The following is a 16,108-nucleotide window of genomic DNA, read 5'->3' on the forward strand; positions in this document are numbered from 1 at the left end:
CCTTGTAAAAGGGTTCCGAAAGATGTGACATGCTTTTTTACGTTTTTTAAAGAGAACATGTACTGTAAAATCACGTGTCAGGTTGAATAAAATGTCAGTTTACCCTCACACTTCTTTGCTAAAATCACAAAAAAATATTACGAACACGACAGGAATTCAACCGTATTTCTTCACACAAATCCAGTATAAAAAGGAGTATTTTAATTTCAATCATAGTCTCTCTTCACGTATAGTTTAACAGTAGAAGTCAAAATTTTCTGTTATTTCTTTCGGAATTACCAACAGATATAATTCAATTTTAAAAACTGACTCACTAACTAACCATCAAGCCATTTCGCAGTACGGGTAGGCAGATAGGACAGACCGCCATACAACATGATTTTGACGTACATTCCTTTCCTAATTCACATTCAAACATCGTCTCATAATTCTGTTATTCTAACTCTTCACATAATCGTATCTTCTACCATTCACATTTGTGTCAGAAATTCTCCTTACACTCATTTCTTCGTCTATTCACTCTACACGCCCAAGCCAAACCAATAATTAGTTTCAAATAGGCTTTAACCAATCTATGCAAGAAGTGGTCAGAATTTCGCAAAGCAAAAGACAAAAGAAACACAAGGGCTCAATCTAGCATTGTCTTACCGCCAGATTTTTAATATGTTTTTTAAACTTATTCGATCACTTTCATGCCCTAACTAGGGCTTTAGATAAATTTCTGTTTGAAGGAGTGTTGAAGTAGAACAAATAAAATAAGTTTTTTATAATTTTGTTTATGGATCTTAGAAATATTTTCATTTTTCTTGTAATGTACTGGCGCAGATGCAGAAAAAAACGAGATATTACGAGATTTGTAAATCTAAAAGTATAATTGTCTTCTAAAAGAAGAAAAAAATTGCCTTCTAAAAAAGGTACCTACTTAATTTACTGCTTGTGTTATGTTTTATAATGTATACTTATCAGTTCCAATTTTCAAAAATAATCGTTCATTAAGGACGTGTTGTTTCGGAGAATTTGAACAATTCATCAAATTTCAACGTTCATTTTCGGGTTCTGTGAAAGCCCTATTTAAGTTCTGTTATTATATTCTATAGGCTAGTTGCTTAACAGAACTGAAATAAAATCAGAACTTAAAAAAATCTTTCGCAGAACTTGAACACATCTTTGGCAGATGTGTAAACGAAGATTTTGGTGAAATATTATGTAGATTCGTTACCATATTACCAGCAATGCTGGAATTACAGTATAATTTTAAACGATTTTCTGCGTTTAGTTTTGGTGTAGCAGTCAATTAACGGATATCAAGAACAATTGATCTTAGCCTCATAGTATTTATTAATATTAATGGGATTTTTATAAATTTAAATTAGGCATGCTTTATGCTTTTTGGGTCTTTCCTGGACTTCAGGAACAAATTCAAGGTAATGGCTTGCAACACGGCATAAAACACTATAACACTCTTGGCCGCGATTTAAAATCATATAAAAAATAAATTGAATTAAAATACCTATCTTAGATTACGATAGAAAAGGTTAAATTAGTTGTTACGTTACATTACACATGTGAAAAGGGATAAGAAATACCTTAATAAAATTAAAATGGACGGGTTTTGATAACTACCAAAAGTATATTTTGAATATTTATTATTGAACAGTTAGATCTTGTGTAAGGTGAGATACATATACCGACAGTTTACGTATAACATGATATTATTTCTTCTAGCAGCGGAAGGTGGAGCAGTATATAGCCATAGCTTGTATCGTGTGCGCTTTTAAACCGATCTAGCTTCGGTAACTAACGGTTAAAATCAGCCCACGCTGTCGACTAAACCTTAACTGACCTTTCGTATTCCGGTATTTGTTGGTGTACACTCGTTTCTTACTAGCTGTGCTTCTAATAAATTTAACTGTAGATAAAAACAATTGCTGAAAAAGTTAGATTAAACATTTAATATAACGTAAATTGAAGAAAAAAATTGTCTCATTTTTGAAGATACATTAAAAAATTAACCGAATTGTTTTCATGGAACTAAAATGATGTAGGTTTTACAAAAAATAAAATTTCCAATACATATATTTGTAATTTACTTTTGTTTTTAATCGAATTAGCAATAATTTGAAGATATTCCGTGCGAATTCCGAATTATAACATATTTCTCTCACACTAACACTAAGGACGGGTTGATTCAAAGAATTTGAACAATTCATCGAATTTCAAAGTTGATTTTCAAGTTCTGTGAAGGTTCTATTCAAGTTTTTTCATCATTTCAGTTTTTTGAAACAACTGGCCAATAATGATATAGTAACAGTACTTGAATAGAACCTTCATACAACTTGAAAATCAACTCTGAAATTCGATTAATTGTTCAAATTCTTGTTAAAACCCATACTCAAAAGATTTTAAGCTCATAAAAAAATATATGTAGTTTTTAAAAATATATTATTTTTTGTAGAGCCGAAATGGGAATTTAAAAAAAAAATCGAAAACCATGCTATAAAAATTTGTATTTCATAATTAACTCTTTAATATTTTCCATATACTGTTGTTGAATGACACAGTCTGAATTACAAACTTATCCTAACTATCTGCTAAAAATGTCAGGGTTTGGAAATGTCGGTTAACTAACAAAGGCAAGTCATAAAGCTGTCAAAACCTTATGTCTATCTAGGAGTCTATCTTTAAGACCTTGTCACAACCATGTAGTTCTGTAATTATATTAATGTAATTTGCATTTCACTTCAATGAAATATGCATTCGATTCCTTTTAAATATATGGGCACAAAGCCGAGCAGAATTCTATAATGTACTTAACTATAATGAATCAATTTAGTATTAAATTTTTGACCCAAAATTCTTCATCTTTTTGTACACTTCTTGGTATCGAGGTATTTCCAAATCTCAAGTAATTGCAAGGTACACAAGAAAACTTTAGACTCATCTTAATACTAAATTATGTCTTAGAAAATTTGAAATAAATGGTTCAAATTCGCCTTGTTTAAGACGCTATCACCTTCCGACTTTTATTTGAGATTTAAATGTTATATACTTTTAATTTTAGATTTAAATGTTAAATACTTTTTGTTGGAGATTTAAATGTTATAAACTTTTTATTTGAGATTTGAATGTTATATACTTTTTATTTGAGATTTAAATGTTTTAATATTTTTGTGAGTTTTTTAAGGTTGGGATGTAATTTCCTTTTCACTCACTTTTGCGTAAATTATTCTCCTTGTACTTCTTAAATAGAAAAAAATATAATTAACAACTTCGGAATGTACAGCCACAGTCGCTGTAAGTAGATATATGATGAACAAATGGAGCCAGTTTTCAGTAGTCACATCTGTGCTGAACTAATTGTCTTCAGATACCATCGACTCTTTGGATCAGCATCTCACTATGATCTCATACACCAAGAGTAAGAAAGACTCTAATTGGTTGACTCCACACCGCTTCAATAACGTAAATTCCTCGCTTTATTTGCCTCCACAAAAACTTGGTAAAAACTGTAACATTTAAAATTCAGTAGGGTTTTATTTTGTACAGATAAGGTACTTGGTTGGGTACTAATTCCGTACGATTTACCGCGTGTCCCGAAGATGTGTACATGCCAGAAAGCGAAGAGTAATATTTTTTCAGTTAGACGGCAACTTCCGACGTGAACAGCCAACCCGCGGCGCGTTGGCAGTATGGTTGTGAGGTACAGCCTGTCGAGAATTTGTGGACAAAACGAAGGGTGCCGTGATCGTTTATATGGTTTTAAATGGATATAACAAAATTGTTAAAAGAAAAAACTTATGGTAATTTTAAAAAATCTCCACAGTCTGAGTGAATATTTCTGTAAGTAAATGATTCTACATCCACAATTTTAAGAAATTTAATATTCATACTTATAGTTTTTTTAACAGTGAGGTAATTGCAAGCAAAACTTTTTTTAAAACATCTTTGAAACTTACATAATCAAAGAAGTCATTATTCATTAGATGTTAAAACAAAATAAATAAAACTACATGGGAGAAGCGCGCTTCTCTGCGATTTTAAAATAAAAATAACTTTATGTAAAAATGAGTTAAGTATCTCATTTCCCCAATTCAAGTTGATTTGTCGGATTTGTCTAACATAACCTCACATTTGAATCTACTACAAATTGTGCTTCGTAAATTGGCATTGCCATAGTAATGAAAAAATTTAGTTCGATTTTATTAAATTGCTGGATTCGTTGACAGACTGTTGTTGTTTCAGGATACGGCGAGGTATAGCAAGGATCGCAAGGAAGTCATAAGGTATAGATAGATACAGGGTAGCAAAGTACACGAGTCGTATGAAAGGATTGCGAGATACCGGTGTATGTGATATTATGCAAGATGTATGCAAAAACATGCGAGAAAGCGAGTGCTTTGAGCACTGACGGCGTGTGCGTTTCGAAACGTCGGAAATATTTCGGAATTGAATATTTTATTTAAATATCGTGTTTCAAAAACAGAATTGTCACATTCAATTTAGTTGCATTCAAAGATACACAGCTTTTATTGTCATGCCTATAACATATTAAATAACAGAACAAAACGTGTTTTAAATAATTTTTGGAGCTTATTTTGCGTTTTTTTTTGTATCTAGGAAATTTCATATAATTAACGTTTTTAAATGAATAGATATTATGTTAGGAAAAAATATATTTTTTTTTTTGAAATTAAATACTTCAATAGTTAACGAGAAACTTGTTATACATCGGTGGAAATCGGGTATGCGGGGGTTTGAGTTTTTCTATATATTTGTATTGTAACGACATTGTCTTGAACGGAAAAAAATTTCCCAGTTTGACAATCAAATACGTAATAAAAATAAACAAAAGTCTTCTCCACTGAGTCGCTTGTTTTTAAGGTCGGCCACTCGTTTCCAGCATTTTTTGGAATTCAAATAAACGAATCGTTCATTCTTCTTTTTCCAAAAGTACCCGCTTCTTTTTTCGAAATAATCGCTGCGTTCTTTTTTAAACTGGGCATTATGTCGTTCCTTGCAAAGACGGCTGTTGTAACGCTTTCGAAAAAGTAAAAAAAAAATAATTTAAAAACGACGGAAAAGGAGTTATGGGTGCATACAACAATTGCGCGGAGCGTGTGTTACTTTTTAAATGGGGTGCGACCGCTGTAACGCTTTACACTAGATGGCTTCTGAGCAGAAAAACATTTTATACTTACAAAAACATATTTTTTCTGCCAATAAAACTACAGCTTTAAAATAGAAACATGTTTGTTTGTCTTAGTAAAAACTATTTTGGCATCGTAAAGTTTGCACAGATTTTTATATCTTGTATTTCTATCTCGATGCAACTAATAAACGCGCAACGACATTGTTAAACTAGCGTAGGCGGTGACCGGATAAATCATCACAATGATAATTCATCACATCTTTAAAAAGTTATATAAAGTCATGGAAAGTGATGAAACAAAAATTTACTAACTGGGTTAAGCATGTTAGGTTAGGTTAGGTTAGGTTAGGTAAGGTTAGGTTAATTTTTTTTCATCGTTTCTAATGACTTTATATCACTTTTTAAAAGTATGTTGAATTGTCACTGTGTTGAGTTGTCATGGAACCGTCAAGAACCAGACAAACCCCACGAACCTTTGAACACCTACTAAGTCACTAAACGTTGCGAATCACTTGGGGAAAACCTATTACAGGGGTATTGATTGTCCAATAAATGGATCCTGGGGCGGTGGTACCCATACCCGCCCAAATTAAATTTCGGGAACTAAGCGTACAACATCCTTACTCCAAATCTTAACAAAATTTGAAACTTAAGTACCCATGTAACATTTTATTTTATTGATTTTGGCAAGGGGGCACCTAGTACTATCTGAATCATTGGATGCATTGTTTTTACGTAAGGGTCTGTCGTTCGATTACCTCTGAAGGCTTTTTTCGTTCGATCTAATTTAAAATTTAAATAAGACGTTTAGCGAATACATCATTGATTGACTTTGAATCAAAAACGCTTCAAAGCAGGTAGGTACCAGTTTTAGGCAAACTTAATTTTTTTCAAATTAAAAATCTCTATTTTCGAAAACTTCAGTATGATGGATTGACTTTGTTTTTGTCAGATTAGTTCTTCTGTCAATTTTTCAAAATGTATCAGTGCGAATTATTACATCACTGTCAACTAGTTTCAGTTTATAAAATTGAAATGATGAAATAATAATATAATTATTCATCTGTGATTGTAAACCCTGTTGTATATAAACTTAGGTATATTTTTAAAACAGATACAATACAATATTTTTTGGTTATTTAATATAATAACGGAAGTATGATTCATTATATATGATCAGCAAATTGAAAAGGCTGTTTTATTTTGCATATTGAATAAAATTTCATTTCATATCCGCAATTTATTACGAATGTTGAATGTTGATACAATCTACTTCTAATTTATTTCTTTCAGTTTTTTCGAAACATCTCGACTGAATAACGGACTAAGACGAAACAAACTAAATAATATTCCATTTTTAAGGTAATGTAGGTATACTAATAATAACATATTTATTTCTAATCATTGAAATATAATTAGGCCCACCTATGAGTAATTTCGTTACCAAATTACCCATCTGATTCCCTCGTCTCGCTTCGAAAGCATAATATCTTGGGAAAAAAACTGATTAGCTTGTTGAATTCACGCTTAATATGCAAAAAATATATAAATATCAACTTAAGTACTGCAAGAAATAACTATTTATGTTGGGAGAGATGGTAAAAAATGCATTAAAGTTACATTTTTCTCAAAAAAAGTTACATTTAAAGGTTAGGAAATACACATTAATTTTTAAAATAACCCAAACTAGCGGCATTAAAATGTGCATGTTTACTTAAATCTACAACTTAAATAGTTGTCTCCGTTATACATTTATGTGAGTACCGCACAGGAGTCTCAACTGCCCCCTATCGTCTGGGGCTAGTGAGTCAGCATCCCCAATTGGACTAAATTGTGTAACGTGTCCCAAGTTAACTATATTTTATTTTAAATTAATAAATTGTGAAATAACACAAATTGAACAAATAAAATTTACATGCACACATTTGTATACGAACACGTGACATTCGCATTGCTAGTCGAAAGCCTTACTTTATAACTTTGTCTCATATATATTTCACGTAATTACCGTGAAAATGGGACTTAGAAACATGGCCAGCATGCTTGGGAGACCTTTTTAAAAACAACCTGCATTGTTTTATTAATAGTGCAAAAAATATAATAACAACACATTCCACTCTCATGACGGGTTGTTTCGGAGAACTTGAACAATTTTTCAAATTTCAAAGTTAATTTTCAAGTTCTGTGAAAGATTTATTCAAGTTCTGTTATTATGTCAGTTGTTTGAAGCAACTAGCCTAAAATGATATAATAACAAAACTTGAATAAGACATCACAGAAACCCGAAAATGAACGTTGAAATTTGATGAATCGTTCAAATTCTGTGAAACAATCCATTCTTATATTTTACTCTTTTCTTTTGACTTCTTTCTTTTTTCTGCTTTTTATTTATTTTATTTTTATTTACCTCTTTAATTAATTTATTTGATTTGTTCTTCTCATTTCCCTTAAGACATTAAAATAAGATTACATTTCTGCCACATCGGAACAACAGACTCATTCTAGTGACTTTGTTCATACGAAAAAATGTACAAGTATATATTATATAATGAGCTTTTGATGATTTTTACTTTGATAAGATTTTTTAAACAGCCGTTCATTTATATAACTACTGTAAATTTGTAGAAATATAATTAATGTACCTGTGAATTTTGATATAAAACAACACGTTGAATCAATTAATGTAATATAAAATACAACAAACCTTTTAAGAGTTAGTAAAGATGATCTACAAATTATCTAATAAGGTAAAAAAATGAGACTCACCTCAAAACAACATTTTAAAGTGACCAATACCCTGGTGATAAACTGGACCTAAACAATCTAGCATTTTTAAATTTAGAATTACATATTTTGAAAGTCTCTATAGAAGCTGTAATTCTTTTTTCTTCTTAACTTTTTTGGCTTGGAAAAACATATTGAAAAGGGTAACTAACTAACCACCTTGCTGTTTATAGCAGGGTTAGACAGATGGAAAGCCACACAACTCTGTCTTGATATACACTCCTTGCTTCATTACAATTCATACATCGTCCCATACATAATGTTATTCGGACTCTTAACACGATCAAGCGAATCAAATACTAGAATCATGTCAAGATTCGAAATAACATGTTAAAATGTATAAGAGTATTAAAACTGTGAATTAGGGTAGAGGTGTACTTTTAAACTGTTGTAGGAGGCTTCATATATTTGACAACCCCTGTTAAGGATAAGCCTGATGAAAAAAGAGTTACATAGCTTCTGTTTTATGCAATCATTATTTTGGAAAGATCTTTCGTTTACCACTTTGACACTTTTAGAACGGGTTTTTTCATAGAATTTTAACAATTCATAAAATGTTAAAGATGATATCCAAACTCTGAGAAAGTCCCATTCAAGTTCTGTTATTATTTGAGTACCGTGACACAACCGGCCCGTGATGAAATAAAAACAGAACTTGAATAGATCTTTCAAAAAACTTGAAAATTAACTTTGAAATATGATGAATTGAACAATTTCTGTGAAACAACTGGCTCGTAGCATTAAGCAGAGATATGTTACTGATCAAAAATTATGTTTTGTAAAAATGCCAGGTGGTTCCAGCCCAGTTTTGCCACCAAGACACACTTTGGAAGATAACAATACACATTGAAACAGGTGCCAACTCACTCGTTGTAGAGTGGACCAGCACTCCTCCAGAGTCCTCTCAGAGATGGAGGAAGATCGAGACAGCTACGAGATGAAGTCAAGTCCGAGTCCACCAGACCAGATAATTACAGCAGAAGATCCGGTTGAAATGAAGTCGACGGCGAAGTCGATGCAACCGACCCCGATGACGTCGAGTCCAGTCCAGATGGTCACGGTTGAAGATACGGTCGAAGTGAAGTCGGAGACGAGGTTGAAGTTGAAGCAGGCGACCCCGTTGAAGTTGAGCGTGAGGGTGAGCCAGTTGGAAGTAGTTCCAGAAGATCCGAGTGATGCATAATAAGAGACACAAGCCAGTTAGTTAAATGATGCGAGAAATTATTGTTAGTACAAGTGAAATTGAACGCATTCTTACATGAACTCAAAAGACCCTGGACATAGTTTTACAAGAAAAATATTTTGAAGACGCAGGATGAGGGGAAAGATGTATGACAAATTAATTTTCTTACCTAATTTTATCATGGCACTTTATCCCATTCCCTGTCTCAAGTACCCCAAAACATCACAAGAAGCAATATAAAAATTCAAATCAAATTCCCCATTATATTCAAAGAACAAGAGAAAACAAGAAGTGACTTCCATACAAATTTGAATGAAAACAAATATTCATTTAGCCCAATAGCCCAGCGCTCTGTGTCATATACGCTCGCCTGACATCGTAAATCTCCATTTCATTTGAATTTCGTTAACACAGTTTTCTATTGGAAATTTAAGATTGGGCAAACATTTATAACACGAAGCACAAGACATTTTTGTGTTATTCTGTAATTTTGTACCACTTTGCATATAAATCGTTTAAAAAGTTTGTCATACAAGATGTCTGCCAAGCAATTTCCCTTCACCCTAGAATGTCATTCATGCAAAATCACATTGATGCTCAATCTATGGCCTTTTAAATTCATGCATTCTTACTTATAGTAATATTTTAGAGTTTTTTCGTTTTATTATTATTTCAATAGACAAATTTAACAAAAAATACTTAAAAACAGATGGGATGTTGAATATAAGAAGACAATTTTAGAAAAAGGACTTCGTCTAGAAAAGGGCAACGTAAAAATATGTGATCTAATATTACCACATTTAGACCACTGATACGATTTAGGTCTGACCTAACAGATCATGTAAAAAGAATTGATATTTTTCACGTATCTTTGTGGACAGTTTGCCTGGCGTTTTGTTGGTAATATGTCAGGTTTCGTTATAAGAATGCGTTCAATTTTAGGCAATTGGCGATTGTTAAAAATGAGCCCATAACCAAGATGACTTATCTCATATGTTTGAAATATTTAACTAAAATTAGTTTTTATTTCTTTGTGAGTTTGCGTGTCAACTTGATATAAATTGAAATTTAGAAAAATTAAGCCACACCATGACAAGTTTAATCAATTTTTATTTAATTAAAAATTTCTTACATGACTATTCTAAAATTTGTTGTTTGCAATTGTGCATAATATATGACTTTAAAACCTTTATGCATATTTTTGTTTTTTTCTTTAATGATTAACTAGTTTGAATTTTTTATAAATATCAGTTTGTTAGGTAGACTTATCAGTGTAATCAAAATCATAAGTTTCAATAAAATGTAATATATTTTTTAAATTAACATATTTTAAATATAAACTTAAAACACACGGAGAAAACTAACTGATATAAAATGTTGCTAATTCATTGAAAATTTCTTTAATTTATTTATATTCTTGTTAAAAACGGCACTGCAGGTCTTTAAAGAATGAATTGATAGATTTCATAAAAAAACTATTAGTTAAACACGAATGTGTTACAGCGTTATCGGAAAACAAAAATTCAAATATTTTAGAATTTCGTGATTTTATCAACAGGATTCGTGGATTCGACGTGTTCCGATAAATTGTAAAAGTAGGTACTAATAGTTTATTAAGAAATGGCCTGTTGTATAATTTTTAAAACGATTTTAATAAATCAGCAATACTCATTTTTCTCCGTGCACTACACTTATTATTGATTACTTTTTTTCATTACTAGATACATAACAGTAGGGTATTTTTACTGTTTTTTTGGCTCTCGAAAAAATATACTCAAAATGTGTCATAATTTTGACGAATAAATTTTTATGATTTGAAATTGATATTATTTAATGTTGATTTAAAATGTGCCATTTTCGATTTGCCGCCAAAAAGACATGTTCTTTTTTATTCTTGAATTCGGCGTTGTTGATGTCACGCCGGTGAACGTAGGTGACAACCGTCTTACAAGACATTTTCGGCATTTTCTAATGTCATGTCATAATGACGTTGTAGCCAGTTGGAACCGTTTCAGAATGTGCGGTTGTAGATTATTTTTTAAATAAATAATTACGAATGAAAATATCAAAATGACACATTTTAGTACGATAATGATAATCAGAAAAATAAATTAAAAAAATTTCCACAAATTTTTAACCGTTTAAATATGATGTTTGTAAAATAAATACTATTATTTTTATCTACAAATTAAGGTTTCTGAGAAAAAATAAATAAATTAACTAAAGATAATTAATTTTATGTAACAATTTTTTTATATCAAATTAAATACAGTTAAAAAACTACTGAAACATAAATGAAATCGCTGAAATATTTTAAACAATAATATAAACGGTATAAAACTTATTACCAGGCAACACAATATATTTAAAAAAAATCAAACAAACTTCAAATTCAAAATTAGAATGTGGATTTTTACCAATGGGAACGGCATTAGCGACCGCTCACTCATAGAGGAGTCGGCGGACGGTGACTGCTGTTGCTGTCTCGTTCCAATCCATGGTTAGCGTGCAGTAAGAGAGAGAGAGACAGACAGACATTGTTAGTTTGTGTGAAAACAGCGAGATATTGCTCGGTCGCAAATAGTTGCCACAGTCGAGACAAAAAATTAAATTGGTACCTACTTAGATATTATTATGCATTTGTGCATTAACATACTTTGGCAATACAATACCATACATGTTTAAGTTAACACAGAAATCACAATAAACAAAATCAAATACATAATAGTTAGTAAAAAACACCCCGAAAAAACTGCTTTTTTTTAAATGATAAATTTATTTTTATTCGATATATTTGAAAATATTTTTGCTGTTAAATGAGGATTGACCTTACTCCCCAGGGGCTGGAGTTAACCGCGGTAAAAATTGAGCCATATCCAGATTGGGTAGGATTGACAATTATTTCGGATATTAACTACTTTAATATCATCCAATTTCAGAGAAATGAGTATATGTCCGCGTGTTTGTCACCAAAACAATTTAAAAAATCTTTTTTGATTTATAAAAAAATGCACAAAAAACTAACGATAACCTTGTGACCTTCAAACACATTTATTATTCTAGCAGTATGCCAACCGGTTTCCTCAAAACCATGATTTCTTCGGTCAAAGTTTTTGTTAAATTAAATTATATCTGCCCGTCGACAGCATGGTCGTTCCGAAACCGGTTTGCGTTTCGAAGTGAATTGAAGATATGTACATTAAAATAAGACCCACTGTAAACATTCACTAATTTAACATTTTCTAAAAAATATTTTAATGAGGTTTCACAAAACTCTACAAGTTGCAAAAATAAGTCTAAATAATTATAACAAACAATTTATAATAAAAAAACAAATTAACACATAAAAAAGACACAAAACAATGCAACTTAAATTAATAAAAAAAATCAGAATAAACATAAATTATCACTTTCATGTTTTCTTTATTTTACCATTGTGGTTCTCGCTTGGTTAATTTTATGCGATTTTTAAATAACCCCTTTCAAAAAACAATAATTGCGAATTCCATTTTCAAATCTAGAAATTATTTACTTACGTACACAGTTCCGGAAGGGTGTAACATAATTTTGAAATATGACGTGCACTCAAGTTCACAAGCTGTTATTATTTTTTGAAATTTGAAAAAAAAACTGGTTGACAATAAACCGAAAACCTGTTTTCAAAACAATCGCTGTAAAATTGGGCAAAAAATCGGATTCTACGTTTTTTTCGCCATTCTCACTGAATATTTTAAACTGGTTGCTTTGTCTTTGAAATGGTTTTGAAGGGGTGATTTTGTCGTTTGAAGGGTTAAGTTTTCGAAACAAATACGTTTGCTGATAAATTTGATTTGCATTTGATTATTTTTTTGCTATTTTGAATGTTGAAAACGTATGTTTTGAAATTGAGAGTTGGTTATTTAAGTGGGTAATGAAATTGTATCATTATAGCCGCTAGTACCCGGCTTTGATAGAGTTACCATTTAAAAAATATTTTTTTCTTTTTCCATCACTATTCTTTAAACTGTAAATAACAAACGTTCCTACTCATTTTCCTGCAGGATTCTTCATTATTTTTTTTTACCTAATTTTTTACTTCTTCATATGATTTCTTCATATGAAGCGGTTACTTTGTGATGTGACATTATAATTTAAAATTAAACAATAACTTTGTAAACATCACTTATAAGTAAATACTTAATGCCGACCGGGTTTCGCTACAACCGTAGCTTCATCAGGGCAGTTTTTTATTTATTTTATACGTCTTTTTTTACTTTTACTTTTTATTTTTTTTATTTTACTTTTACTTTTTTATTTTTTACTTCTTATTAAACCGTTGATACAATTGCACTAGATCATTTTAAACTGAAAATTAGTTGAGTAAGGTAACTCACGAATTCCATTAAAAAGTGTTGTGTAAATTTCGTGACACCAAAGCTTCAAGATTTTCCCAATGTTGGATCAAACAAAAAGATTTTTCGATTGTCAATAGAATTTAAATAAGTAATATTTATACTGACCTAAATAAATAAAACACACGTTAAAATACTTTTTAAATTTCAAGACGCAAGAACACACCGGTCAAGTGTTTCATAGATACAAACATTCTGATTTGTTACTACACGTCCCCTTTTTTTACTGAATACTGTCCTATTATTGCGTTGATTAAGATATTTTGATTCAGTAATTCAAGAATTTTTATTTGTGTACTACAGTGAATTCTACGTTGAAATCGCATTAAATAAAGCAGCCAATCAAAAAATATTGCTGTGCTTCTAAAAGTGGTATGATTGGTACACAGAAGTTGTCAACTTCGATGTGTCGGATATTGGCAACCGAGCAGAGATATACCTATCAAATGTATAGATACCTATGTGAGAACGTACGTTAATTGAATTCGCATAGATACCCAGCATGCAAACGGTTAAAAAATTAATTCATCCACCGTAACTAACTACACAGGTAAATGGTCTACCTGAATTAACCCTTTCGCCGCTGAAGTGTTGCCATTGTTCAATTTTTTTTTGTTTTAGTTTATTGAACAAACAACTCGATGTGACGGTGGGGTGCCGATAAAGGGTTGTAACCGTGTCTCTCTTTTGTTTTTGACGTTTCGAGTGTGAAAGATGCATGAGAACGGAAGAAGTTTACTTGGAAAGGATGAAACAGTTTTTTTTTTCAAATTCAACTGGTATGTCATTGTTTGGAACAGGTTATTTAAAGAGTGTGTGAACTTGAAATGATAGAATTTATAAACTTATTTTCTTATTTGAATACCTCAAAAGAGTCCAAACCAATCTCAAGTGCCAGAAGTCAGTGTGACTAAGGCATTCCCAATTGGGTTATGTTGTGAGGCTGAAGGGACTAGGACAGGAAAAGAGATGGGAAGAGGGTGGTTGAAATGTACCTAGCTATTCAAATCTTGTCGTCAAACATGACTAAAGTCATTTTGAATCAATGGCGGAAATTATCTACATTAATGTGTTTTAGTTAATCATTTACAATATACAGGGTGTATCGGCACGTACTCGACAAACTTTAACCAGCTATTCCTTAGCACATTTGGAGTAAAAAATGTTATGGGCACTTTGCTGTCCGGTAACATTTTTTTTCAATTAAAAACAAAAAAAATATAAAAAAATCCACACTCCGTCGCTATCATTGGCATTGTTTCTCGTGTTCAACAGCTGTTATTAGCAAGTGTGTCAAAAAGCGTCTTCGCTCTGTCATACACACAAAATAATAATAGTTTAAAATGAGACGAATGGTGCCATGCCATTTCGTTGTGATTGTAAAAGCGCGCCAATGTAGGTACGTACGTATATTATTGAACGAAACTCGAATAAAATATTGCCAGATGGGTTTTCAAACTGTGACAAAGGATAAAACAGTGGTGAAATGTGGTGAAAACATGAATGGTAAATTTTTTATTAAAAAAAAATGTTACCGGACAGCAAAGTGCCCGTAACATTTTTTACTCCAAATGTGCTAAGGAATAGCTGGTTAAAGTTTGTCGGGTACGTGCCGATACTCCCTGTATATTAACGTTTTTTTAATAAAATAAAAATACAATAATCAATAATGGATTGTTTTTGAATTGTAAATAATTGTATCAGAACGGTGTGGTCTATGACAATGTTTAGAAAAATAATGTTAGTTTCACGGGTGCACAGAGGAATATAGTCTGTTTTTAAATTTGATTTTTTTGTTGAGTGGTATGGTAAGGTTGCGAGCAGTTTCGGGGTAAGCGTACGCAGTTATGTGGATGCGTACACTTACCCATATGGATAAAAAAATTCGTTATGCGCATACATATTTCTTTTCCTTTTTTGAACAGGTTTAGGATGTATTAAGGAAAGCATCCGAATAAGTTATTTTGCAGCCACGAGAATATTAGTGCGTACGTTTACACTACATTATGCGCATTCTTACCCCTTATGGGTCAAGTGTACGTGTTCATACTAATGATTTTTTTTATGTAGTAACCTTTTGGTTCATGTACTGTGTGAGCTTTTGTGTTTGTTTTAAGATATTTTAATAATCAAATATATTAATAAAACAAAAATTGAATAAAATTCTAGCCCCGCGTTCAAATTACCCATATTTTTTAGTAGGATAACCGACTTTGATAGTAATAAGTAATAAGTATTTCATTGTATTTATTTACAGAAATGGATTTCGCCTTATATTTTTTATAAATTACAGTATTTATCATATAAATTGCATATTATCTAAAACTTGTTAGCATAAAATACTTTTTCTAGCGGTAAATTGTTCTAAATTACTTCGAAAACGTAGACGGAGTAATGCAGAGTTTAGATTTGAAACGATGTAAATTTTCCATGCTTATTTACAATAAAAATACATACACGTTTTCTTATTAAATTGCCGTAATCATTTAGACAATGTGCATTACCAACAGAAGCAATGATTGCATCACAATAAGAATTTGGTTTGGCCAATTATAAGACTTACCAACATGAATGAATAAATTTGTTAATTTTACTAAAAAA

The 16,108-nt window shown here is 31.2% G+C and overlaps 1 pseudogene across 1 annotated transcript in view; it reads right to left on the minus strand.

Annotated features, from left to right (window-relative positions):
- LOC149409878 (uncharacterized) overlaps positions 1-16,108 on the minus strand; it is a 138,366-nt pseudogene that overhangs the window by 117,242 nt on the left and 5,016 nt on the right. The window contains exons 2-3 of the transcript XR_016305085.1: positions 11,534-11,596; positions 8,801-8,863 (exon numbers count right to left, since the gene is read on the minus strand). The product of XR_016305085.1 is annotated as an uncharacterized LOC149409878 (transcript). The remainder of the gene's footprint in view (positions 1-8,800; positions 8,864-11,533; positions 11,597-16,108) is intronic.

This window comes from Hesperophylax consimilis, chromosome 29 (genome assembly GCF_061612785.1).
Source record: "Hesperophylax consimilis isolate HC1 chromosome 29, BYU_Hcon_1.0, whole genome shotgun sequence".
NCBI lineage: Eukaryota > Metazoa > Arthropoda > Insecta > Trichoptera > Limnephilidae > Hesperophylax > Hesperophylax consimilis.